Source organism: Epinephelus lanceolatus, chromosome 12 (assembly GCF_041903045.1).
Source record: "Epinephelus lanceolatus isolate andai-2023 chromosome 12, ASM4190304v1, whole genome shotgun sequence".
Taxonomy (NCBI): Eukaryota; Metazoa; Chordata; class Actinopteri; order Perciformes; family Serranidae; genus Epinephelus; species Epinephelus lanceolatus.
The window spans coordinates 26,435,585-26,462,244 of record NC_135745.1 but is presented as its reverse complement, the minus strand read 5'-3'; positions in this window follow the sequence as shown (position 1 = coordinate 26,462,244).

Below are 26,660 nucleotides of genomic sequence, written 5' to 3'. Positions count from 1 at the left end.
ATTTTCTTTTAGTTTAAATGAATTATTTGCAGCTATTTCTTTCTTATCCCTGCAGGCTATTGTTTCATAATGAATTGCAAAGGACAGTTGAGGTGTCTTATTTGCTCGGCAAATAAACATTCATAAAAGACAAAAAAGAAACAAGATGTTTTTCAAGGTGAAATAGCTTTTTCGGCCTTAAGGCATCCAAGCTATGAACAATTTTACAATGGGTACTCATCATGTATGCCATTGTACCCAGCTTTCTGAAAACGTAATTAATGTGCGAGTGACATTTGTTGCTGTTTAATTAGTTAAAATGCCAGTGGACAAGGCCAAAATTGTTTCTCTGAAAGGAACAAAGGAGTCTGTGTTTTGGAAAAACAGAGGATATTTCCTCTGAATATACCATGAAGCATTCAATTTCAAATCCATGTTCATCAGGGCTTGTTTTGTTAATCAAAATCACTGTAAGCAGAAGCGTTTGTATGCGAGACAACAGACAAATCTGAACCGAGTTCAATCAGCAGAGACTGAGAGCCGAGATGATCTGAAACAACGCTTTGTGCTCTGATAACTACCTCCCGCTGGCAGCGACAGTCACAAAATGTAAAGAAAGAGACCTGAGTGGAGCGGCCTTGCTTCAAGTGATGACTCTTGAAAGGATTTGTTTACCCACTGCACTTGTTGAGATTCTTGGACCTTGATGCCATCTGCCACACAATGTAAAGATCAACCGATAAAGCGTTGATTCAAGAGACAGTGGGTTCTGATCAGTGAAAATGATGAGTTATGTTTACATGCAGATCAAGGTCATTCACAATCATCTACCACAAGTCATTCACAGAAGGTGTAAGAAGTATTCAAATCCCTTACGTACATTAAAGTACCGAAACAACAATAGAAATTCTTATGTACAAGTAATATTCAAAATACTGCTTGAATAATAGAGATATTATAAACTAAACGTACTGTAAATACAAAGAGTAAGATAAGTTGTTCATTTAGACTCATGGCCCCTCTGAGTGTTTTCATACCAATATAATACATTACTGGATTGTCCCATCCAGCATTTGTATGTGGGGCCCATGTGGGTAATAAATGAGGTGGAAAATGGGCCCTATATGGAACTGTCCAAGGGTTCCTTGATGGTGCTATGCCAGATGCCCACATGGGCGAGTTTACTCAAGGGGGCACAAGATGAGATGCCCATTTGGTGCCCGGGTACCCATAGTATAACCCATGTGGGGCCCACTTGGGTAAATCCACCCATGCCGGCATCTGGCATGGGCCCATTATGGAACCCATTGACAATCCCATATAGGGCCCATTTTTAAGCTCATTTACCAACCACATGGGGCCCACATACAAATGTTGACTGGGGTTATTGATGCATTAATGTTTAAGTAGCTCTTTACTGTTGTAGCTGGTTGAGTAGGAGCTAATTCTTACTTTATTATACGATAAAGTTGTGACGTAGGAGGAGCTGCTGGTCCCTGAAGGGTTTGTCGTCATTCTGAATTCCAATTCAAAAAAGTCTGTTAATGATTTACTCATTAATGATTAATGATTAATAGTTACTCAACACAGTAACACAGCAGTCTCCTGGGTAATGTAAAGATTCTATAGGTTTATGATCAGTTTGAATTATTTCAGCGTTGTTTCTGGGAAATCATGTTTTGTCCGATATGCTCTGAATATACACTACCCATGAGCCTCTGGCAGCCGTTGCTCGGGAGAAGAAGCCAGTAGGAGGCGCCAATCAGAATGGGAGCAAATTCAAAATGTTTCGTCACTAAATTTGTGAACAAAACATGACGTGCCAGAATCACTAAATCTGAAAAATTGCCCAAGAATCCAAGAGAGTAGATTATAAAATGGACAATATCAGTCCTTGATTATGATTGGCTGAGCCCCATTTGAAGCCATTTTAAAATACTCTACAAACACACATCTGTGACTGCATTATAGTGTCAGTATTACTGTGCCAATTAGTCACCTATTGTCATATGGGGTACAGATCTAAGAAGGGCAACCGCCAACTGAAGCCCAAATCATTTATCACCCACCAGGACAGGAGCAGTCAGAGGTACGCGACGCTTCAATAAATGCATAGAAAACCAGAAGGAAATTGCAAAAGAATCAGAGAGAGCCTACATAGATTTATGTTTCAACAGTCAGGGAACCCACTGTGCAAGGAAAATTTAAAACAAGGAACAGTCATGACGACAGTGAAAGCGTTCGAGGAGCCAGAGTTGGTGTCAGTTCCGGTAGAGTCAATGGGGCAGGCATCAGATCTGAGTATAAGATGCAGCTCAACTTCTCCTGCAATTGTTGTACTTAGTTGGACTTTCAGTTCCTATGAAAAAGCCAGATATCTGCTGGCAAACTTGTTAATATTTTGTACTGGTGACTCAACCAGTGTTCAGAGTTTCATTACCATCCAAGCCGTGAAGTACTCCAACTATACCACCTCCCACCCATGGGTGGAATAGGCGAGAAGGGGCCCCTGGGTACAAACATACAGTGGGCCTCACCACCTCTCATACATAGAGCAAGACTCTCTTTGTAGTCATTACGCATCTCTCTGTGGTTTTGTGTCTCGAGGCATTTGTTTGCCATCTCTTTGTAGTCATCTTGAGTGTCTCATCTTCACATGGAATTCCAGAGCTCGTGATTACTGCCTGGATATGTATGTACATGATATGCTTGGAGTTCAAGTGGTTACGTTGTGGAATCTAGAAGCTATTGAGGGCTAACAATTTGGCAACCGACAAATTGCAGGAAATGCATTACCACACCAGAGGAGCATTTATATGGACTTTTCTCAATAACACAGGAAACATAGTTGTAGTTGCATTGTTTTTCTTTGCTGTCATTTTGATTCTCTTTGTAGTTGCTTTGTCTCTTTGTATTTAATTTGCGTTTCTTTAACAGTAAGTTTGTGTCTCTGTGGTTGTTGTGAGTATCTTAGGGTGCTTTCAGATCTAGAGTTGTCTCGCTTTGGTCTGAATCAGGGACTCATTTTGTTACAAAGTTGTATAATTGCCTAGAGTTGGTTCGTGTTCTCACGGCAGCATTTACAAGCAGACCAGATCAAATGCCTTGTGTGAGAAAGCTGCTCTTGATTGGTCAGAATTTCCACGTGGGAAAAATCCAGGAAGTAAACAAAATGTTGAAGAAGAGTACACTTGCAAGATAAATGTGACACTTTCTAATGTCACAATGGAGGGACAACTACGCAGGTTGATTTTAGCGCTGGTCATCGTGGACTATATTGCTGTCATTGTTCATTTTAGTCAAACCATACAGTTTGAAAACGAGGCGCGGTTCCAACTAGAAAACAATGTTTTGATGCATTGGATGTGCTGAATGTGCATATTAAGGCAGTACAGGAGGAGGTGCACATTAATAATCCTCCAGGACTGTAACATGCTCATGTTTAACCCAAACAATGTGTCATGGGACTGCAGTTGGTTCAGATCCAGAGACCACCTCTTCAAGAAGGTCTCAGTCTGGTTGTTTTGGTGCGCACCTGAGTGTGATCACTGTGTTCACACCTGCCTAAACAAACCGCACTTAGGTGCCAAATGGACTTGAGTTCGATTGAACCAAACCAAACAGGGAAGGTGTGAAAGCACCCTTAGTGTCTTTTTGCAGCTGTTTTTTTTATCTCGTTGTGGTCATTTTGTTTCTCTTTGTAGTTGTTTTAAGTCTTTTGGTTGGTACCTGTTTCTTCGAATGACATTTTTCAAGTGAAGGCCACAAGGGCCCCTGACACTCTGGGCCCCTGTGCCTGTACCTGGTAGACCTGTTCAGTAATCCATCCATGTTCCAACCTGCAACTTTATGAGATAGTTTAGTGAAGTATTTGCCAACCAAGATGTCAGACACCCTCCAGAGGATCAAAAGATAAATCCTGCGGGTCATCGGATGATTATTGCAGTAGGATAGAAAAAAAAGGAAAAAGTTTTGCTACACAAATCTGTATAAGACACATATTTATTTATTTATTTCTCTGTTTTTGGAAATTATTGGATCGTTTTACCTCTTTCAGCCTCAAACTATTGATCACATAAAACTAACTGAGAAGTTTATGGGAAAATCAATCTTTTGTACTAACAATTCATAGATACCACTGATAAAGAAACTGTGCAGTCGCCCAGAGTCAGTGGCTGCAGTCAGATCTGTTGCTTCCAGGTATCTTTTGGCCAATGGACTAAATAATTAATGTGATGAGAACTCACAAGATATGAAGCCTGAATGATTACAGCTATGATCAATACTGTGATGTGAGAGATAGATAAACAGATTCATGCCACACCAAAGCTGTCAATAGAGTTGGAAAAAAAAAAAAAATCATAAAAACACCCACTCCTCCTCTGAAATGCATTCTTCTTTATTTTCTCGTAGTTTTACGCTCCACCACTTTCGATATTGATCGTGACTCTTCCATGGCTATAAGAAATATTTTGATGGGTTTCTTTTTAAGCTGCAGACAAAACGCCAGTGTGCATTCATGTTTGGGGGTGGGGGTGCTTTTGTACGTGCCACATATGTGTGTGTGTGTGCATGTGTGTGTGTACAAAAACATTTCTTTAATTCAGCTTAGCGAAGCATGGGGACTCACGCCTTGTGCTGGTGTTCATTTCATACTCCCATTTGTATTGCACATTTGGAATGCAGATGAGCTTCACTGCTGGTGTTTTAGCACTTGCTGTTTGGCTTTGTCTTAATGAGGTATCAGTAAATGGGTTTCTATTACAACGGATATGGTGCTCAAAGGCAAGACAGAAATATGTTGACACAGACCAGTTGGATAACCTTAATGAGCTCAGACTGGAGAATCCCCGATACAGATATGCAGATAGAAATCTTGTCATTAGGTGTGATAACTTGCAAAGTCCTGTGATAAGTGGACCTCTGTTTCCTTCAGGGCAATGTTGCTTTAACGTAAACTGCTGCTTCACTTACACATTAAAATCGCAGCTGAGCAGCTGAGTGTCACATCTCTCTGAACTAATATTTGTTCTAACGCCCCAGAAGGAAATTCACTCTATTTTGAGGCACTGCTATGAGACTGCACCCACCTACTCCTCATGATACTCGCACACACATATGCACAGGCATGCATATTGTAGGAGCACACACACACACACACACACACACACACACGCATGCTCCCCTCAGATGTACTCTCAGACTCCAGAGCTCCCGGGGATTCAGTTAAGAGGGATCGATGATGGTGTCCACACCTTGTGACCTGTGCTCCAAGTCCCTGCCACCTCTCCTCCAGCCTCCAACAGCCAAGAGGCAAAGGAAAAAAAACCACACACACCACAAACTCACCGTGAAATGAGATACTCGCTCTGAAAAATGTCTGCGGCTTTATGCACTCAATGCCACGAAAGGCCCTTGAAATCCACTTATGCTTACAAGAGTGCCATCTTAGACAAAAGGTTGAAAGTGAGGTGGAAATTTACCTTAAAGTGCCGCTGAACTTTGTCAGGTTTCAGCTGTGTGGGATGATCTGTCACATCAGTGCTGCTGAAGAGTGCTCCACCAAGGTTAACAAGTTTAGTTCATTTTAACGCAACAGGGACAAAGTTAGAGGAAAAACACGATTAGAATACAGTGGCAAAAAAAAGAAAAGAAAAGAAAACACACAGAGGGGAAATAGAGTGAAACTAGTGCAGGTGATATTAAAAACCCAAGGGGCTCATGAAAGCATTCCACTTCAAAACAAAAAACAAAAAAAAAGAAACAACACTTTGATCCCCTTCTATTTATACCCTCACTTACATTTTAATATTAAGTTTGTTAATCTTAATGATTAAAGCTGTAAAAATTAGAATCCTTTTGATCAGAGAGTCGCTGTAAACAGGCCATCACATGCTATCAGATGCTATTGTTACGATTCAAAAGTCCTCTTTAATGTGGAAGTCTGTGTTTAATCTCCTCAGAACCTCAAGTGCTTAATTCAGTTCAGATTCCAGTATTCAGCTTAAGAGCAGAAATACCACCAATGTGCCATTCTGTGTAATCCCTGATAATATTTGTGATGATGGTTTCTCATTTCATTTCCACAAGTGCCACGTCGGCACTCTCACACCTGCAGCACTGTAACCTCCAGCAGACCAGGACTCTGATCTGTATGCTGGTCACCGCTAAGTAAACATCAGCAGTAATAACTGACAACTAGCAGTCAAAGAGACCTTTGGTGAGACCGACATTACACCTGAAAGCGTAAATAAATCAAAATACCATGTGACTGCACTCTTTTAGAAGCATGAAGATGTGTTAGTGTGTGCCCTTGGGAAATCAGTGATCTCAGGTCAGCTATTAACAACACAGCAGCAGCTGAAGATCTTCCTCCTCTCTGATAAAAAGTGACTAATAACCTGAATTAATGTGGCACCGGCTGCTTTTAAGAGGACGTGTTGTGCTTTTCTATATTTTCTGACATATATATAATGTTACTGTGTTGGATGTTCACATTAAACGTGGCCAAAGTTTTAAATAATGAGGTACACATATGTAAGAGCCATCCCTGTGAGCATAAACCTCAAGCCTCAGGGCATTCTGAATACTCTGTTACTCATGTTTTTTGACTTTGGCTCCAAGCTCGTGATGCATTTTTAATATGGTCATCTGTTCCAGGCACATTACTGCAAGTGTTTACATTAGCTTACCTACACTGCTACATGTAGCTACATGCAAACATCAGGGAAACTTGTAATGTTGGTTGCGGACATTGTTAATTTCTGTCCAATGTTTGATCACATTCCTGCTGTAACCTGGCCAGGTGTCTTTAGGAACTTTTACTGCGATTTTTAATGGGAGAAAGTGACGCTATACACAGTCATTGCCTGGCTGCAATTACCCTGCTGATGTTAGCTAGATGCTAACATCGGGAAAACATTAATTTTGGTCTCTAAAGTGATTAATTTCTCCCCAATATTGGCTAATATTCCTGCTGGAACATGTTTGGTTGTGTGTTCAAAGCTTTTACTGGTGATTCCTACAGTAGAAAGGGCTGCTATTCTCTGTTACAGTCATTCTCAAAATGCAAGTACACTGCTACATGTAGCCACATGCCAACTTCATGGAAACAAGCACTCTTGGTTGCTGATGTTAAATTTCTCCCTGATTTCAGTTTGTCCATTTGTGTTTAGAAGTTGTTATTGGCAATTTTTAACAGGAGAAAGTCTGTCATTTCCCAGCTGCGATTACACTGCTACATGTAGCTACATGCTAATATCAGGGAAACATGTAATTCTGGTTGCTGATGTTGTTAATTTTTGCCTGATTTTGGATCACATTCCTGCTGTAACATGGCCAGTTGTGTTGAGGAGCTTTGACTGTGATTTTTAAAGGGAGAAAGTGACGCTATACACCATCATTCCCTGGCTGCAAGTACCCTGCTATATGTAACGACATGCTAATGTCAGAGAAACATGTAATCTTGATAGCTTTCGGTTGTTCATTTCTCCCTAATTTCAAAACATATTCCTGCTTTAACATGTCCAGTTGTGTTTTTGAAGGGAGAAAGTGGCACTATTCTACATTACAGTCATTTCTTGGCTGCACATACCCTGCTCCATGTAGCTACATGCTAACATTGGAGAAACATGTACTCTTAGCTGCTGGATTTGGTGAAATTTCTCCCTGATTTCAGATCACATTCTTGCTGTAACGTGTCATGTGTGGAAGCTTCTATTGGCAATTTTTACCAGGAGAAAGTGTCATTATACACAGTCATTTCCCAGCTGCAATTTAACTGCTACATGTACATACTAATGTCAGGGAAACATGCAATTTTGGTTGCTGATGTTCCCTGATTTTTGTCATATTTCTGCTGGAACATGTCAGGTTTTTGGGGGGGCTTTTACTGGTGATTTTTCTTGGTAAAAAGTGCCACCATACTCCATTACAGTCATTGTCCAGCTGCAGTAACAATGAAGAAGACCTGGAATCACTGACCAATCAGAGAAAATTGGGCATTTTCAGGATGGGGGACTTGAAAAGGCACTAAAATGGAGTGTTGCAGAATCAGGTGTTCCAGCACAGATGAAGGCAAAAATGTGTCTTTTTTTTACACTTGTTCTAGTTGAAAACCAAACATACAAGTATGAACCTGAAAATGAGCATAGGTCCTCTTTAAACACTCGTCGCTGTGCCCCATAATTCAGACAGGTACATAGACTCTCGAGTTTCTTTATTTGTGTTTGTGTGCTGAAGTACATCAAACGCTGTCCTACAGTGAACCTGTATTTTAAAATGCAGAGGCTGCAGAGCGGACACAGTCCAGCTGATGCAGATCCAGACTCTGCTGCTGGGACTATCATGACTCATTAACCCAAACAGAGTGTGCAGCTCAGAGGCCCGTGGGCCAGATAGGCTTCTCACACATAACAACTGTCTCTTACAAAATATGTTAATATACTGCTTATTTCATTTTGTACATGCATTTTGGAGTGAAGTTAATTTCTGCTTTGTGTTGATTTTTTTTGTACTGTGCAGGACCTGGGGTTCACATTGTGTGTGGTTAGGTTTAGGCAGCTTAAATTCTTAGTTGACATTTTTAACATTTAATCCATTCCACAGGCTTGTTCAAACAAGCACTCAGTTTTTAAAAATACTAGAATAATGAGTCGGAAATTCCACCCAGAAGAACTTCACCCATTCGCAGAATTTTGTGACTAGCCACCAACCAAACAGTAAAAATGATGAAGAAACTCTGAATATTTTATTTACTATTTAAGTGTTGAATTATTGAATGTAATTCTGGTGGAAAATACTAAATAAATGATGTATTTTTATTTTGAGCCCAGTAAGGCTGCATTTAGGCACAGGAGTGCTTTGAGCTAAATGCTAAAACATCAGCGTGATTGCATGCTCACAGTGATGATGCTAACATGCTGATGTTTCACATGTATAATGTTCACCCTGCTCACCCTCCTGTGACAAAGTGCACCTGAGGACGATGGGAATGTCTCTAGTTTTGCAGGTATTTGGTTTTAAACGGGACGTCTTATGCTCATCGTCAGAGTCATACTTGTATTTTGCCGTTGTACTAGAACACGTTTACAAACTTTAAATGGTGAGAAAACACTTCATTTTCCTCAGACTGTCTGTGCTGGAACACTTGTTTTCACCCTCTGTCTGAGATGCTCCGTTTTAGCACTTGTGTCTTTAAAGCCCAGTCTCAAAAAAGCCCAGTCTGCTCTGATTCATCAGCATGTCTGGGTCTTCCATATTTTGGCATCTCTGCACCATCACTACAGCGAGGGAATGACTGTAATGGAGAATAGCAGCACTTTCTACCATGAATAGGTGGGATCGAGTCATTGTTTTTCAAGTCACAAGTAAGTCTCAAGAGTTTGCACTCAAGTCCCAAGTCAAGACAGATAAGTCATGAGCTAAGTCCCAAGGCTGTGACGGGAGAAGCTGTGCTAGACTTTCTGTCAGGACGTCGTGAGGAGTCCAAGACACGACATCAGTTGTCATCTACTATGACACACTACACGAGATGAAACGATGGATTATCAAGTACGACACTCATTGTTGTTCACAGTCCGAGCCAACACCATAACACTCAGGCTATTAGTGGGCTGATATCGTGTAGTGTGAACCTGGCATTAGTCATCTTTCACATGGGACAGCCTAAAATCGTACAGTGTCATCAAATTTGTGACTCAGTCTGACTTTTATTCCAAATCATGTGACTCAAGTCCACACCTTTGAAAATCACCAATTAAAGCCTCTAAACCAAAATCTGACATGTTTCCACAGGAATATCATCCGACATCGGGAAGAAATTAACAACATCAGCAAACAAGATGACATGTTTTCCTGACGTTAGCGTGTCGCTAAATGTAGCAGCATCTTATGTAAAATAAACACTTGCAGTAGCGTGCCTGGAGCAGATGACCATATGAAGAAATCTGTCAAGTCAGCTTGTCTCAAAAGTAGAAAAAAACATTAGAAAAGAGTATCTGACATTTTTATTGATGTTTCTCTTCCAGTAATGTATAACTACATATAAAAAATTGAATAATCCAGACATGTTGTAAAAACCAACATGCTCTCATTTTCTGCTTAATCTAACAAAACCAGAGCGAGTGGAATTGAGGACATCTACTGATGTATGTAAACTATCTCGATGAGCAGGTGTTAAACATGACTTCTGAGTTTATTCTTGCCTTGAATTCTTACTCTGAGCAAAACCTAATTTCAAAATTAATCCTTAATCCAAAAATCCTAATCCCCCACTACCAACTGGACCGGGTGAAGCGAGGACTGGCCAAAATGACCTCACTTCCCCCAAAAGTCCAAAGCTCAAAATAACACTCACAAGCAAAACAAAACTAGTCCCCACACACACACACACACACGCACACGCGCACACACGCACACACACACACACACACACACACACACACACACACAGTCGCTCTCTGTCCTGATCTCTTTTCCAGGATTGGACACACTTCATCCACTGGACGGCGTAATCTCAAACCCGCTGTCTCCAACTCCCTAAGAACTTAGTACATGAAAGCACGGGTGTCAAGCATGCTATGTAAGGAGCAAGTGTTGTCATGACAAACGGACGACTGCAGCTGAAGAGGTTAATGAGGACCAGCGGCTCCTACACAGGTGACAGGGAGGGAGTGATTTCCATATAATGAGAGGTGAGCTGCAGACAAGAGGAGCACTGAGTGACAGAAAACATTGCATATGTGCACAGATGCTTTCAGATTTTTAACTAACCTCTGGAAAGTGGCGCAGGGGTGTTTGCAACAAATTTGCTTCCTCCTCAAACAAGTTTGAGACAGGTTTAAGTGTGAGAGGCTGCAGGGCAGAGATTAATAGATAAGTAGACAGACAGATATACACAGAGACGGGGAATGGGAGAGGAAAAGCACATGAAAAGAGCAAAGGCTTAAAATTCAAGTAAGAGGCTTAGTTTTAGTCAAAAGACTCTTTTTAGTGTCCTTTGGTTCTTTATGAAAGCTGACAGGGCAGATTATCCTGACAGCAAGGGGGTCAGAGTGAATGTCGTGTCTGTCTTTCAGCACAAAACCCAACAATTCCTCACGTCAGTAACACTGTGGCATAACCAACAAGTCTTCCAACCCACATAAGTTGTTTGTTCCACCACAATACCACCCACAGGAGGGTTTCATAAAATTTAGGACTCATACTGGTACCAGGAGATCAACACAAAAACAAATAGACACATGATTAATGTCGTTAAATGGTCATGGTTATGTTTAGGCTTTTTAAGTTTAAAAAAAAAAAGATTATGGTTTGGATTAAAGTAACTGCATTTGTACTTAACTTTAGTTACGTAACAACGTAACCTCATGTTACATACTTCACGTTACGCAGCCTACGTGATGTAAGTGTGACGGTCAAAAATTCATGTCCATGCAATGTTTTGCACAGGAGAAGCAGGAAGAGAGCACGCAGTTCGCAGCAGATGCTAAACCAAGCAGCTGAGAGAGAAGCGGTCCTCCCAAGAGCTACTAGTCACATCCACGAGAAGTGCAGCAAGGAGTGCAGCAAGGAGTCATGCAGGCAACAGTGTCCCCCAACGCCGTTCTGCTCAGGCCTGGGTCAGCAGCGGGAAGTCTGTTGCCCAGGAAGACATGCCCTTTGTATAAAACTAGGCAGACACAGTGAGGCAGGCCAGGGAACCCAGTCTCACTTCGAAGTCGTCGAAATCTGGTGCTTGGGCAGTGACTTGCAGCGTCAGAAACCAATGAAAAAAGGCGTCCTTTAACGTCGGCATGATACGCAGCCGGTTGCCGTTATAGTTTAACAGCATCTGGTGTCCGGGGGGGGCATGGCAAGACAATGACCGGACCTCTTGATAGGGTTTTAGCGGACTGCGGAACACATTTTTAGTATTTTAGCGAGTCCGAACTGTATTTTATTGTTTTTAGTATTTTATTAATAGTGTTGATTTTATCATTTAACACTAGTGATTAATGGTATCATCATTGTTTATTTCTAATTGTAAAAAATTCCCTTTTAATTGACTTTTATTCTCCTGCTTGGTTTTCAACTCTGTTTCCTTTGTTCAGGATCCTGGGCTCTGTAAATTCCCAGGTGGCGTTGTTGGCTTTTAATTCCTTCGAAATTTCTAAATTAATTTTAAGTAGCAAGGCCACGCCACATCAGCTATATATGTTAGTTAAAATAACTAAACGATGATTTTGGTTTCACAGGGGACACGTACAGTCTTGGTTTAACTCATTGAACTCATTAAAATGCACCATGATGTCCTAGTGTAAATGTGTCCTACTTATTGCAAACACATATACAGCCCTGTCACTCACAAAACATAAATCTCTGTATTATAAATAGCAAAAAATATATATTAAACTGCTGTATGTTGCCATGGAAATGCATGTAAAAACAATGTTCTGTCCTAAGTGTTAATCACTGAACGCTGACATTTACACTGCTTCTCTGTGTGATCATTCCTTCAAATACCAGCACTGAGGCACAAATATCAAATGTAGCTCTGCAACACTAAACCATAGGAACAGCTTTTTCTAGTATACTGTTACTCTACTACAATTTAATAATGAACAGAAATAGTGAATCACGCTTTAGCACGTACACACATTCACCAAACACACATATAAATACCAGAAAAAGCTGGTGGAATTGTGCCTCCCGGTTCCCAAACAGTCAAGACAGGTCGTTCTTATTCTGTACTCGTCAAATACTGCCGCTTTGTCAGTGATTTCGGTGTCAGACACTGACGCAAATAAGCTGTAAGGAGCTGTAAAGACCTTACAGGGTGGGTGGGACAGGAAGTTGATGGGTCCAACAAATTCTAGATTTTTTTCTGGGAGCCCGCTGTTGACTTCCTGACTGAATGTTGAGCCAAACCATGACGTTTTCTTCCAAACCTAGCCCCATGCTTTTGTCATACAAGGAAGTAAACAGAAATAAGGTGTTTTACCAACGCTGTACGTTTATTTTGAAAAGATTGTATTCCCCCAAAAGCCCAGTTCAGACCAAAGATTTGCAACGAGACGAGTTGAAACAGGCAACTACTTGCAATGCACCGTTTTGCAATGTTCTAAAAACCTGCCAGTTCACACCAATGCAACTAGAGGAGAGGGTGTATCATCTCTATGCAACAACTCTCTGTACTTCTGTGCTGATTTCCAGCTTTTCAGGTTTATTTTGTGGCTGAATATAATTTGTAGCTTCTTAAAATATGAATGAGGATAGTGATAGTGAGATACTGGCTACAGCTGTATTTCTATTAGTGATGAAACGGCGAAAACCATAAAACGAGCATCAGATGGACTATATTCATAATAAATACGCCACAATATCATAATTAACTATCACCATTTAATCAATCAATGAGAATGTGTGTGTGAGGGGGCATAAGAACACAGAGCGAGCAGCAGCAGTGACCGACCATCCAACACCAGCATACAGTGATGACAGAAACAGAGGGCTTGGTGGGGACAGAGCGCCTGCCGCAACAAGCGAACAAACCATCTGCGGTCATTTTGACTTGACCAGCGGACTTCACTACAAGCCGAATGACTGTTGAAACAGGTGACGTGCTTTATGTTCTAAAACAAGCCACTGGGGAATTGACTCCTGAGTTGCAGGTGACACCATCTGCCGACTTGCGCCGAGCTCAGACGGCCAGTTCACACTGCTGCAACTTTTCTCTGCAGCATTCCAAAATGGTTTCGTCTTGTTGCGAATCTTTGGTCTGAACTGGGCTTAACAAGCAGAAACTGTACATTTACTGTGAAAACAAAAGTGTATTTTGAAAAGACAAAATGCATGTAACAAGCGTAAATTCACATGCTGTCCTGGAATGTCAACAACAGACGCAGGAGGGGACCAATCGCGTCATATGTAGACATGAAAGTGCATAAACATGTGATACTTGACGAGCTGGGATGAGAACATGTTGGCTGTGAAAATAACAAAAATAGGGACTGGTTCTCATATCTTGAGTCTAACTTTGGTGGATCATAACAAACAGGGTATGGAATCAATCTGCAGATGCTCCAGTTCCACATGGGACCAAGCTTTTCTATGAATGTCGGTTTTTGAGCTGTGACGGAGGCGCCTCCATTTGGCCTATTTTACCACTGATCACATTGTTTCATGGACGGCATTATTTCTACTGGGGTGGCAGACTCTGACATCCCTCCATTTAATTCATGTATAGGTCCTGTTTGTGCATGTGTATGTGTTTCTGGCCTGTGTGTGTATGAAAACAGCGTGAAAAAAATTGAATTTCCCCTCAGGGATTAATAACATATATCTTCTAATCTGTTACATTGGCACGTTAGCATATTTACCAGTAAGCCCAAGGTACAGCTGAGGTCGATGGGAATGTCATTAGTTTTCTAGCTTAGAAAGCATAAAGAATAGGAGAAAATTTAAACCTTGCATGAAAAATTGAGGGATCACTAAAGTTGTTCAAATTCATCCTGAGGAGGACATGACTGCCTGTGCCAAATGTCATGGCAATCCATCCAATAGTTCTGGAGACATTTCACTAAAAACCACAAATGTGAATTTCATGGTGGTGCTGGTGGAAACCTCAGCAGATCCCCAAAGTCACTGGGTTTCGTTCTCTGGGTACCATGAATGTATAAACAAAAGGTCCTGACAATCTGAGCTATTTCAGCATTGCCATCCCTACAGCTGTGCCTTTAACTCTGACAAACAACGGTTCTTGCACTCTGTTTAGCAACTTTGACAAAACAAACAAAGCATCACAACATCATTAAAATCACACTAAGAAGACATTATGAAACTATGATAAGAGGAAAAAATGTTTATCTGTCTCTTCTGACCAGAGGGTACACAGTAAGTCTGACCTTGCCGCTAGAATGCATCATTATATATTCTTTTGGTGTAATGAGCCAGTGGGTGTCTTTTGCAGAAGAGTTTTTGGCAACTGAGTTTCCCATCTCGAGCAAATTACTAACACAACCTAATATAATGAGAGCTGAAGGTCACACTTTGTTTCAAAAAAATGTCACCTGTACAGTTTGAAAAAAGTTTGGAAGTGCTCGGGAGAGCCAGCAAACTGGTTTATTTGGAAACAGTGCGACAGGTTCCAGAGTATGTACACAGCTTTGCCCATAGTGAGGATGGATATATTAGCAATTGTTTGGATTAGACGTGATGTGATGTATTCAAATGGCACCGCCCTGGAAAAAAAATGCTCATGATGTTTTCTTTCCACGTGTTAATGCGCCACTGACCGGGGAATCATTACATATTCACTGCCAAGCTTTTCCTGTGCTAAGGCTCACAAAAATACATTATGCGCAATTATGATGCATGAGGAGCATTGCGAGGCTGTCAGATAGAGCACTCGTAACATTCATCTTATATAATAATCAAATGATGACTTTGTTCTTCTGTATAGTACGCAATAGTCCATCAAATAATCCTCTGTGGCTCTCTTTGTGTCTCTGAGCGGCCGGCTGTCTGACTCAAACACCCAGCAAGCTCAGTCCTGATTCCGAGGTCAACTGTGTCGATCAATGGAGTGGCCCAGCATGGGAAGTGCGAGTTCATTAGTGTTTCACAGTTGCAGCTGAGAAAAGTAATGATCTGAAATGATTCAAAGTAAAAAAGAATCAGCAAGAGTTCTAATGGCAAAGGGCTGTCAAAACAATTACAGGACTGCGCCAGTGTTTTTGCATGTTTTATCTTATTAACAAATCAGGTGTGTTGGTGCATGTTCACCTTCTTCCACACAGCCACCTGATTCCACTCTTTTCACTTTGATATAAAACCTTGCAGAGACGCAGAACCTGCTTCAGGATCGATAATCCATCAGCGGGAACATCATACTGTATGTGCTGTTGTTTTTGCCAAGGTTAAGTCAACGTTGTAATGCAGTGCAGAGCTTTTAAATCAAGCTGCACTTACAGCTGCGTTATCTCATGATGATAATGCATCAGAGACAAAAGGCACACGCGATGTTTGCTGTCATGGGTTATTGATCTCAAGCATGTTGAACTTTAGGAGGAAAACAAGTGTTGTCGCTTGAGAGGAATGCAGGAGGAGCAATTTAAAATGACAGCTATGAAGCTTAAAGACTTTATTCCATAAGCTGACATGTCTGCAACAGAGTGCCTTCTTCACAGCTCAAAGTGGAGAGCATGACAACATTGTATTTATAGCTTCTGGGGCAACCGGATGCACTGGGAGAAATGACTGGATTAGATAATCAACAGAAATGAAACAATTTTTACAAAACATTTGATAAGCCCTATTCTTAAATCATTCAATTCTGCAAAAGCTTACCTATAAAATGTAGATAAAGGGATTCAGGGATAGCATACCCAAGCCATTCTTATTCCTTATTAAGTACCAACCCTTTGAGACGCCCCTCTGCATCTCATAACGATGCACAGGGCACCCTTTAGCTTCTTTATGTGAAGCACAGTTATACATTGTAATGGAACTGAAATGGTCGCAATTAGTTTTCAGGCTGTTCGTAAATTTTCTGATGAAAATTGGACTGCGGGGGGGGCTGGAGCCTATCCCAGCTGACATGGGGTGAGAGGCAGGGTACACCCTGGACAGGTCACCAGACCATCACAGGGCTGATAGATAGAGACAGAAAGCCATTCACACTCACATTCACACCTACGCACAATTTAGATTCACCAATTAACCTACATGTCTTTGGACTGTGGGAGGAAGCTGGAGTACCCAGAGAAAACCCACGCTGACGCAGGGAGAACATGCAGACTCCACACAGAAGGGCTCCCCCACCCTGGGATTCGAATCCCCCAACCCTAGCCGAACGAACCACGAACCGCAAACTGGGAACAAACTGCGAACCCTCCAGGAACATGTTCAAACTGGGAGCCCTCTAGCTGTGAGGTGACAATGCTAACCACCGCACTACTGCACTGCCTCCCATGAAAAGTAATGCACCAAAATTTGTACATATCTCACGCAATGATGAGCCAGTAATTTGTGCATAACCCACACATCTTCATGAGGCTGTAATCAACCCAACTATGTTTCTTTTCCAAAACCTAACCACAGGTATTTTACTTCCTTAAACCTAACCTCCATAACTTTAAATACAAAACTTTACATTAAGGACAGAACGCCTTTCGTGGGGCGCTAATTCGTAGGATATCATATGAACTGTTGAATAAGTCTGCATAAATATGCACAATATTTTTTTAAAGTAGCCATAATATATTTTTATTAACAATAGCTCACATGACTACAGTGACAACCCCAACTCTGCAGTTATGGAGCTTTAAAGCATCTTTTAACTCTTTTTTCTTTTAGGTTTTCCAGCCAACAACTTTACTGTTTTGGTTGACTCCTACAGCTCTCATCAGCACTGTTTTCAGCTGCAACAAGCACCATGTTTTCAGAAAACAATCCAAACCAGGCAAGAGGGAGGAGGACAAAAGTTGGTAAGGAGAGGAGGAAAGTAAATATCGGACATCATCAGGTGGCTACAAATACAACTCCAAATGGATGCTAATGTTGTTTCCAGCCTGTCTTTATTCCCAGGTTATGGAAAACATAACATATTCTCACTCCCAACTCGTCGGATATCGTCACTTGCTCAGTGGACAGTCTTTTTCAACATAAACTTAAAAGTGCATATATATTTATTCCTTGTGCCACAAAAGCACATGGTTAGGTTGACAAAAATACATCATGGTTTAGCTTAACAGTCTGGGGCTTCCTGGAGAAGGTCCAGGATTTGTTGGACCCATCCACCACCCCCTCCCATCTGCCCTAGAGGGACTTTCCAGCTCCGTTAATTACATTGTGTTTTGGCAGCGTTCCAAACTGACGCTGTCTGTTGGCGTAATAATCTGACGCTGCCCAACAGCGTATCATACTGGCGCAAAAGGTTGGCCTTTCTTGTCTATGTCTGATACAGAAATTACTGACGAAGTGGCAGTATTTGAGTTGAATAAGAATAGGTTGCAAAAACAAAAAAAAAAACAACTTTGTCACACCCCTTGACATGTGATATTAACGCCAAGGCACCCTTTGGCATCTCTATGTGATGCACCAGGCTTTTAGCTTACTCTAATGTGAAACCATCTATGTCAGAATTTGACACTCAGAGCAACTGACGTAGTATAAAAGGGGGAGAAAGTCAGTACAGGGTGGGTGGAAGGGGTCAAACAAACACAGACTTTCACCCAGGACACTGCTGTTTGTGTCCCATGTGAAACAAAGAGTCAGTACTGTTTCGACATTAAGTCAGTTTGAGGTCACATAACCTGCGTCAGCCTATAAAGCGTGGGTGTCACTCAGGTGGTACATTTACATCACATTACGTACTTATTTTAACCCAAAACATAATATTTTTCAAACCTAACCAAGTGGTTTTGTTGCCCTAAACCTAACCACAACCGTCTGAAGACTTTAACCACCTGTGAAACTCACTCTCTGTATGTGTCAGCAGCTGTCTCCTGGGTGAAACAGCTGCATGACACATACAGAGAGAGAGTTTCTTAGCTCTTAACATTGATTTTCATGCTGTGTAAAAATGAAAGGAAACAAGTGGCACACTGGAATGTAATGTAGAAAAGAAAAAATGTAAAATGCACATTTGTCAGTTAAAACGTGCAAAAACTGTGACTGAAGCTAAGCGTGTCTGCGATGAGACCTGACATGGCGAAGGACAGATCTTTGTTCCTGATCGTAGCAATAATAGAAGACTTATTATGCACAATTATGGTTATTATTCAGCACTATTTTTTAATCTTTTGTATTGACAGAAAGTGAAAAGAGCAGAATTTGTGTTAACTAATTAACATCAATTGCTGATTTCCTTCAGTGCCTCCCTGTCGGCGATGATCTCTGCCTGAGAAGAAACAGATAAATAGATATTTTTTCCTCCTAACCCAAGACTGAAATCCACACATTCTGAGTTTCCTTTGTAAGGGGAACAACAAAACAACCTCTACATGGGTCTGAGGTCATGGTGACTGTACGTATTCTCATAAGAATAGAGCTTTAATTTATTCTTTCAAACTGATTTTGAAGCGACACAGTAATATAATAAAATATGCCAATAGGTGGCTCACAAGGATCCGGCTGTTTTGTGTGTACCTTCAACAAAATGTGACGTGTTAAAACTTTCCCCGTAAAATAGGCTCTTGGTGCAAAGCAACATGCAGAATTTTCTCTCTTAGAAAACTTGCAAATTACTTTACATTCATTCTGTCCAAGTAGGTTTCAGTTATAAAGCGAAACAGGAAAGGAAGAATTAAGTGGCTTTTTAAGAGCTGTTCATTATTCTTTAAATGCAGCAAATTACCAGCCAATTTCCCAATAATGATCACATTAAAAGAGGTATAAGGAACAGAGGGCAAAGAAACACTTCTGCGAACACCAAAGTGACTTACAGTTACTCTATTGTCCTCTCTTGAACTCTGGTGACTGCATGGACGTCCCATTGAGAGAGAATTTACATAATGGCAAAGTAAGAAGTTCAGTTTCTTTTTATTCGTTTTCCTGCCAAACCTAATGCTCTTATTGCATTAAATTCTTTTTTTTTTTCAGTGCACAGTAACTTCAACTTCCTCATAAGTGACTTTGAACGCAAAAGTTTGGCAGTAATTTAAAGCTCTCACATTAGAAAAGGTTACCTCTGCATGAATTGATTATACTCCTCCGAACGAAAAGCTAAACCAACATACAAACAGATGAGATAATAAAAAAAATGTCAGTAGAATAGTTTGACATTTGGGAAATTCACTTTGTCTTTGAGAGTTAGATGAGAAAATCCATATCACTCTGAGTATTCAGCATATGTCTGTAGGCTACTCTAAATATTAGGGTATATAACGGTACATCAATCTGGATCAATATATCACTCAATGATCAACAATTCATTATCACTGATGCAAAGTACAAAAAAATCATATATTGTATATATAATTTTTAGAACTTTATTTTGAAATTCCCATGGCTTTTCTTTCTCACTATTTCCATTCAAGCATACCTCATTCCTAAATATTCAAACAGTGCTAGCGGCCTAGCACCCGCTGTTAATTTTGACAGTTATTTTAGATTCAGTCTTAGTCTTGAGACGAAAATGTTTAATAATTTTAGTCACATTTTAGTCATTTTTATCCTTCATAGTTTTAGTCTAGATTTAGTCGGCGAAAATTCATGACATTTTAGTCGTTAATGTTAGTTATCCATGTTAGTCTGGAGATTTAAAGTCACCTCTCACAGAGTCTCTGATTGAAACTAAACTTTCATCTCTGCCTGAGAAAACTGATCTGAGATCAGACTGCTCACTTACAGCACCTACACTCACAGATAACTGAGCCTCCTACCTGCATGTCAAACAGCATTAACTTAAACCTTCCTGAAATAATCCGGACTAAGTGGAGTCCAAAGGGGATTAGCTCAGTGGCGGTGGCTGCTTGCTCTGCTGCCATTTAGCTTCTAATGAGCGGAGTCACCGCTGCAACTAACGGACTCCACAAATCCATTCAGCAGCTCTATTGTCAACAGTCAGACACACATAGCTGATTATCTACTGCTGAATTATAGCACACAACTTGCACCAACGGCTGATGCTGCTCCGGTGTAAGTGTTTTTGCTGGCTAGCGAAGCATCCTGGCACAGACTGTTTGCTGGAGTTTACCAGCCTGGTGCTCATGCGGCATTTGAAGATAATTATAAGCACGGCTATTCTCACCTTTCAGTGTCTGATAGTTGACCACAAACATTTTTGTCAAGTCTCGTCAATGAAAATGAAGCATAGATTTCATCTTAAATTTTATCATCAAGATCTATTTTTAGCTTGTCATTGTCTCATTTTCATCATGGAAAAAGGGTCGTTGACGAAAAGTTTTTGTCGCTAGCCCCTGGCTGATAATGGCAAGCAGCCAAGAAAAAGACAATGAGGATATTTACTGATATCTAACTACAGTATAGGCCAAAAGTTTGGACACACCTTCTCATTCAATGCGTTTTCTTTATTTTCATGACTATTTACATTGTAGATTCTCAATGAAGGCATCAAAACTATGAATGAACACATGTGGAGTTATGTACTTAACAAAAAAAAGGTGAAATAACTGAAAACATGTTTTATATTCTAGTTTCTTCAAAATAACCACCCTTTGCTCTGATTACTGCTTTGCACACTCTTGGCATTCTCTCCATGAGCTTCAAGAGGTAGTCACCTGAAATGGTTTTCCAACAGTCTTGAAGGAGTTCCCAGAGGTGTTTAGCACTTGTTGGCCCCTTTGCCTTCACTCTGCGGTCCAGCTCACCCCAAACCATCTCGACTGGGTTCAGGTCCGGTGACTGTGGAGGCCAGGTCATCTGCCGCAGCACTCCATCACTCTCCTTCTTGGTCAAATAGCCCTTACATAGCCTGGAGGTGTGTTTGGGGTCATTGTCCTGTTGAAAAATAAATGATCGTCCAACTAAACGCAAACCGGATGGGATGGCATGTCGCTGCAGGATGCTGTGGTGGCCATGCTGGTTCAGTGTGCCTTCAATTTTGAATAAATCCCCAACAGTGTCACCAGCAAAACACCCCCACACCATCACACCTCCTCCTCCATGCTTCACAGTGGGAACCAGGCATGTGGAATCCATCCGTTCACCTTTTCTGCGTCTCACAAAGACACGGCGGTTGGAACCAAAGATCTCAAATTTGGACTCATCAGACCAAAGCACAGATTTCCACTGGTCTAATGTCCATTCATTGTGTTTCTTGGCCCAAACAAATCTCTTCTGCTTGTTGCCTCTCCTTAGCAGTGGTTTCCTAGCAGCTATTTGACCATGAAGGCCTGATTGGCGCAGTCTCCTCTTAACAGTTGTTCTAGAGATGGGTCTGCTGCTAGAACTCTGTGTGGCATTCATCTGGTCTCTGATCTGAGCTGCTGTTAACTTGCGATTTCTGAGGCTGGTGACTCGGATGAACTTATCCTCAGAAGCAGAGGTGACTCTTGGTCTTCCTTTCCTGGGTCGGTCCTCATGTGTGCCAGTTTCGTTGTAGCGCTTGATGGTTTTTGCGACTCCACTTGGGGACACATTTAAAGTTTTTGCAATTTTCCGGACTGACTGACCTTCATTTCTTAAAGTAATGATGGCTACTCGTTTTTCTTTAGTTAGCTGATTGGTTCTTGCCATAATATGAATTTTAACAGTTGTCCAATAGGGCTGTCGGCTGTGTATTAACCTGACTTCTGCACAACACAACTGATGGTCCCAACCCCATTGATAAAGCAAGAAATTCCACTAATTAACCCTGATAAGGCACACCTGTGAAGTGGAAACCATTTCAGGTGACTACCTCTTGAAGCTCATGGAGAGAATGCCAAGAGTGTGCAAAGCAGTAATCAGAGCAAAGGGTGGCTATTTTGAAGAAACTAGAATATAAAACATGTTTTCAGTTATTTCACCTTTTTTTGTTAAGTACATAACTCCACATGTGTTCATTCATAGTTTTGATGCCTTCAGTGAGAATCTACAATGTAAGTAGTCATGAAAATAAAGAAAACGCATTGAATGAGAAGGTGTGTCCAAACTTTTGGCCTGTACTGTACATCAAATCAAAATCATATCCTGGCAGACATTGTGATATCAGCAAATATTGCATCGTGATCCAAAGATTAGACATAATATTGAATCATGTTGAAGCTTGATATTTACCCCTGCTAAATATGGAGCTACAGCTGGTTAACTTAGATAAGCATAAATGGTACACGGACTTGCACTTGTTTACTTGCCTTTACACTTGCCGTTTTTGTATTCCGACATCTCAAAGCGCTTTTACACCACATGGCACATTTACCCATTCACACACGCATTCATACTCTGGTGGCCAAGGCTACCATAAGGGTAGTTTAAACATTCACATGTGCTCACGCACCTATGGCACAGCCATCAGAAGCAATTTGAGGTTCACTGTATTTTCCAAGGACACTTCGGCACAGAGACTAGAGGAGTTAGAGATCCAATGGCCAATCACTCGATTTTTGGACGACCCCCTCTACTTCCTGAGCCACAGCTGACTTAGACTGGGAACAGGATTAAACAGCTAACCTGGCCCCATCCGAAGGTAACAAAAGCCTACAAGCACTTCTAAAGCTCACTAATTAACACGTCCTGCCTTCTTTGTTTACGTTTAAAAAGTTTTCAGTGGGTTATGTGTAGGGTTGCAAAATTCAAAGAATATTCAAGAAACTTTCCATGGGGATTAACGGGAAATAACAGGTTTAAAAGGGAAATATACTGTAGGGGTCATTTGCTCCGACTGTACTTACCATGTCATATGCAGATCAAAAACAAATCTTTTAATCTATATTGGTCAAACACATACAACTTGAAATGTGCCACGTGGTGAATAAATTAGCTTGAAATTTGAGTCGACAGTGTTGACCATGTGCAAACTTGGGGTCTAAAGTGAACGACTCATTTATAAAATAATTTTTTCCAAATAAACAATGACTGGAAATAGATTAATTAACCTTCCTCAATTACCATGTTCAATCAAGCTACATCCCACGTGGTGATAGCTGGCAGAAAACTGCTAAAAAGTTGGAAATGGTGTACTTTGCTACTATCTGCTGGTAAACTGAAATGGGTCTATTTATCATGAAACATATAAAATACATTCACTTTACAAGTATTAACCAAAATTTAAATGAAAGCATGTAGTCCTTTGGCTCAGACAGTGCAGCAGTGTTAGCAGTAGGGTAATATGGGCTGTACATGTGATGGGAGAATGCACTGTGCATGCAGGGGGTTGTAATTGTACTGAATCTCTATTTAATGAGATGCTGGCAAATTATCTGTCCATGTGTTGGAAAAATGCGCTGGTGATGTGGTTGCAATTCAACTAAATTGGCATACTTTTAACCAAAACATGCTGTGAGACGTTGTAGCCCATAGAGTGCTCCAGGTATGATGTTTCACTGGAGGCCAACGTGGAAGTTAGTATTGCCCTGTTCTCCATTAAAAAGCCAAAGACATTTTTCCACTGGATTATGCACTGTTGCAGAAAATAAGCTCTGTGGCAAACAAGCATTTATGATACTAACACATTTTGTTCAGCAAGATAATCTTCACAAATTAACACCACTTTTATGATTTCTTTAAGCCTAAATGCAGTCGCCAGAAGTAAAATGCTAATAAACACTTAAAACGAATTGCGAACGAATTTACATTATTTAAAACCCCTACCACAACAAAGCTGCAAAGCTGTGTGCAGCATTATAATGTTCTTTAGTCTCATTTAGACACTTGTCAGCGACCAACTTTTTAAGACACAACCGCCTTTTTTTACACATAAAAGCTTCAAAATTTACGAGTGGGGTAGTTAATGACATATTTTATATTGTTGAAAAAAACATCTCTTAAAGTCTGTTCAGCATTTGTGAACCTTAATTTAGGCATCCAACCAAAAACCTATTCAAGGAATCCACTGATTTTGAGATGAGGGAGCCAGGAGTGCAAAAATGCTAACTCATCTCCACTTACATATGTGTGCAGAGACGAGGCAACTGGAAGTCCATTAATTCCTATGGGAATTTTCGTAATATCTGATGTGCCTGCGAAACTCCTCCCTTTCGTAATATTTTGGTCCGGAATTTTCTGTGAGTATGTTAAAAAACCTGAACTTTGGATTTGGTGGATTTTGGAGAGACCGTATGACAGTGTGCTAGCTTAGCTAACAGGCTGCTAAGTGGCTAACAGGCTATTTACTCCAGTTCAGTTGCCTGCTGATTGTCAGGTTAGTTTGTACGATTGAAAAGAACTTACCTGAAACTACCTGTAGCCCCCACGGGTACAGGTATTTTTTATCAGGTTTCTATTCATCCATAAAGAAATACATTTCCGTGCGGTGGACACTAGAGGAATAAAGGCAGTATATTTACGAATCTATGGACACAAATCACACAGGTAACTGGAATCGAGGCATTAGGACTTGCTCCTGGGACACTCTATTGCCCTCACCAATAAGGTATAGGTCCGAACTTTATATTTCAAAAATCCCAAAATTCCTGAGCTTAATTCCTACAGGAAATTTTTCTGAAATTCATCAGGAATTTCTCAACCCTTTGCAACACCAATTATGTGCCATAACCTCAGAGACTTCAGTTTATTCAGCATTAAAAGGAGTGTGTAAATAAACATGTTGCCTCTGAAGTTAAATTGATTTACATATGCAGATTTTAGCGGGTTTGTTCGTTTTTTTTACTGCATTACCTGAAAAACACAAGTTCAAATAATAATATCAAAGGTTTATGAGAAGTGGCACCACTTACTTAGAGTCCTCACAAGCGATAGATTGAACTCTAGCACTCAATAAATAATTACCCATTGAGGCCATGGGTTGCATTTTTGCACGTATGTGCAATGTCATTCAAAGGCACCAATCATCCTCAAGTGCATATATCAGCGCTGCTATTGAATCATGAGGCTATTTAATGGAAAGAAAAGCAGTTTAATTTCCTGAGTGGTTTTACTGTTTAGTTACCTTTTCTGTGCACATATGTTCCTGTCCTGTTGTGTGACAGGCTTTCAGTATTCTAGGTCAGCCCTCCAATGCTCCAGTGTGACTCAAGAATGAAAGGGCATGTACAGGGAAGAAGCAAAAATAGCAGCTGGGCCACAGAAGCCAAAGCTTTGACAAAGCTCGGACATGTGTGTTCCCTGACCTGAATAACCAAGAGAGCTGCGGAGCGCTCAACCAGGTAGGCCCTGGACGCGTTCGGAAAATAACTATTTTTCTTTTCACATCCATCGGCACTTTTCATTTGTTGTTTGCTCCCTCAACTTTCAGCAAGAGCAGCAGCAGAGCTGACACACCGTTTTGTTCACTCAAAAAAAAACAAAAAAAAAAACAACAGAGTGTAGAGGAAAGCTAATCAAACCTGAATTCATTTATTTTAATAAATCTCAGCATTGAGATCATGTTTAATGTGCTGAGACGATTGCTAATGTGCCTCGGCCCCCCTTGCGCTCGCACGAAAGCACGGGGGGCATTTGCAGTTTCGCCTCCAAACATCTTTTCTGCAATGCTTGTCCAATTACTCACACCAGAGAGGTTTCGGTCCAATCGCTGTCTTCACTCCGGGGTTAAATGAAATTAGCAAAGCCGAGACCTCATCATCATCCGTTCCGTTTTGTTCGCACTTTCACATTCACCACCTGCCAAGTTGCGTAGCCTTTCCATTTTGGAGAGACTTTCAAAGAACAATGGGCAAGTGGCACACAGTGTGTCCATGATCTGTTTCACACTGCGCTCATCAACTACAATTCATTCTTTCACAATAAAAGGTGCAGGAGAAGTAATTACTCAGTAAAAACACGGTTTTAGTCGAGGGGGAGCTACGGTGTGTTATCAGTCGAAACAGAAAAGTGTCTCTGGGAGATGCCAGAGCTCTTGAGAGAAATTAGTCATTTTTATGTCATGTCAACAGAGACGGCGCCAGCCTTCACATGCACACAGTCACAGACAGTCCTGTCTCATGCCAAAGCCTTCATGTCATAAGGTGCAGCCGAACCTCTTTCCCCTGTCTTCCTCACGTGGGAAGAAATCACAATGTCATTCTTGACTTGTGATTACTTTGGCACATTGCATGTTACCGGGCTAGAGGCGTTTGTGTTGAGGCATATTGACA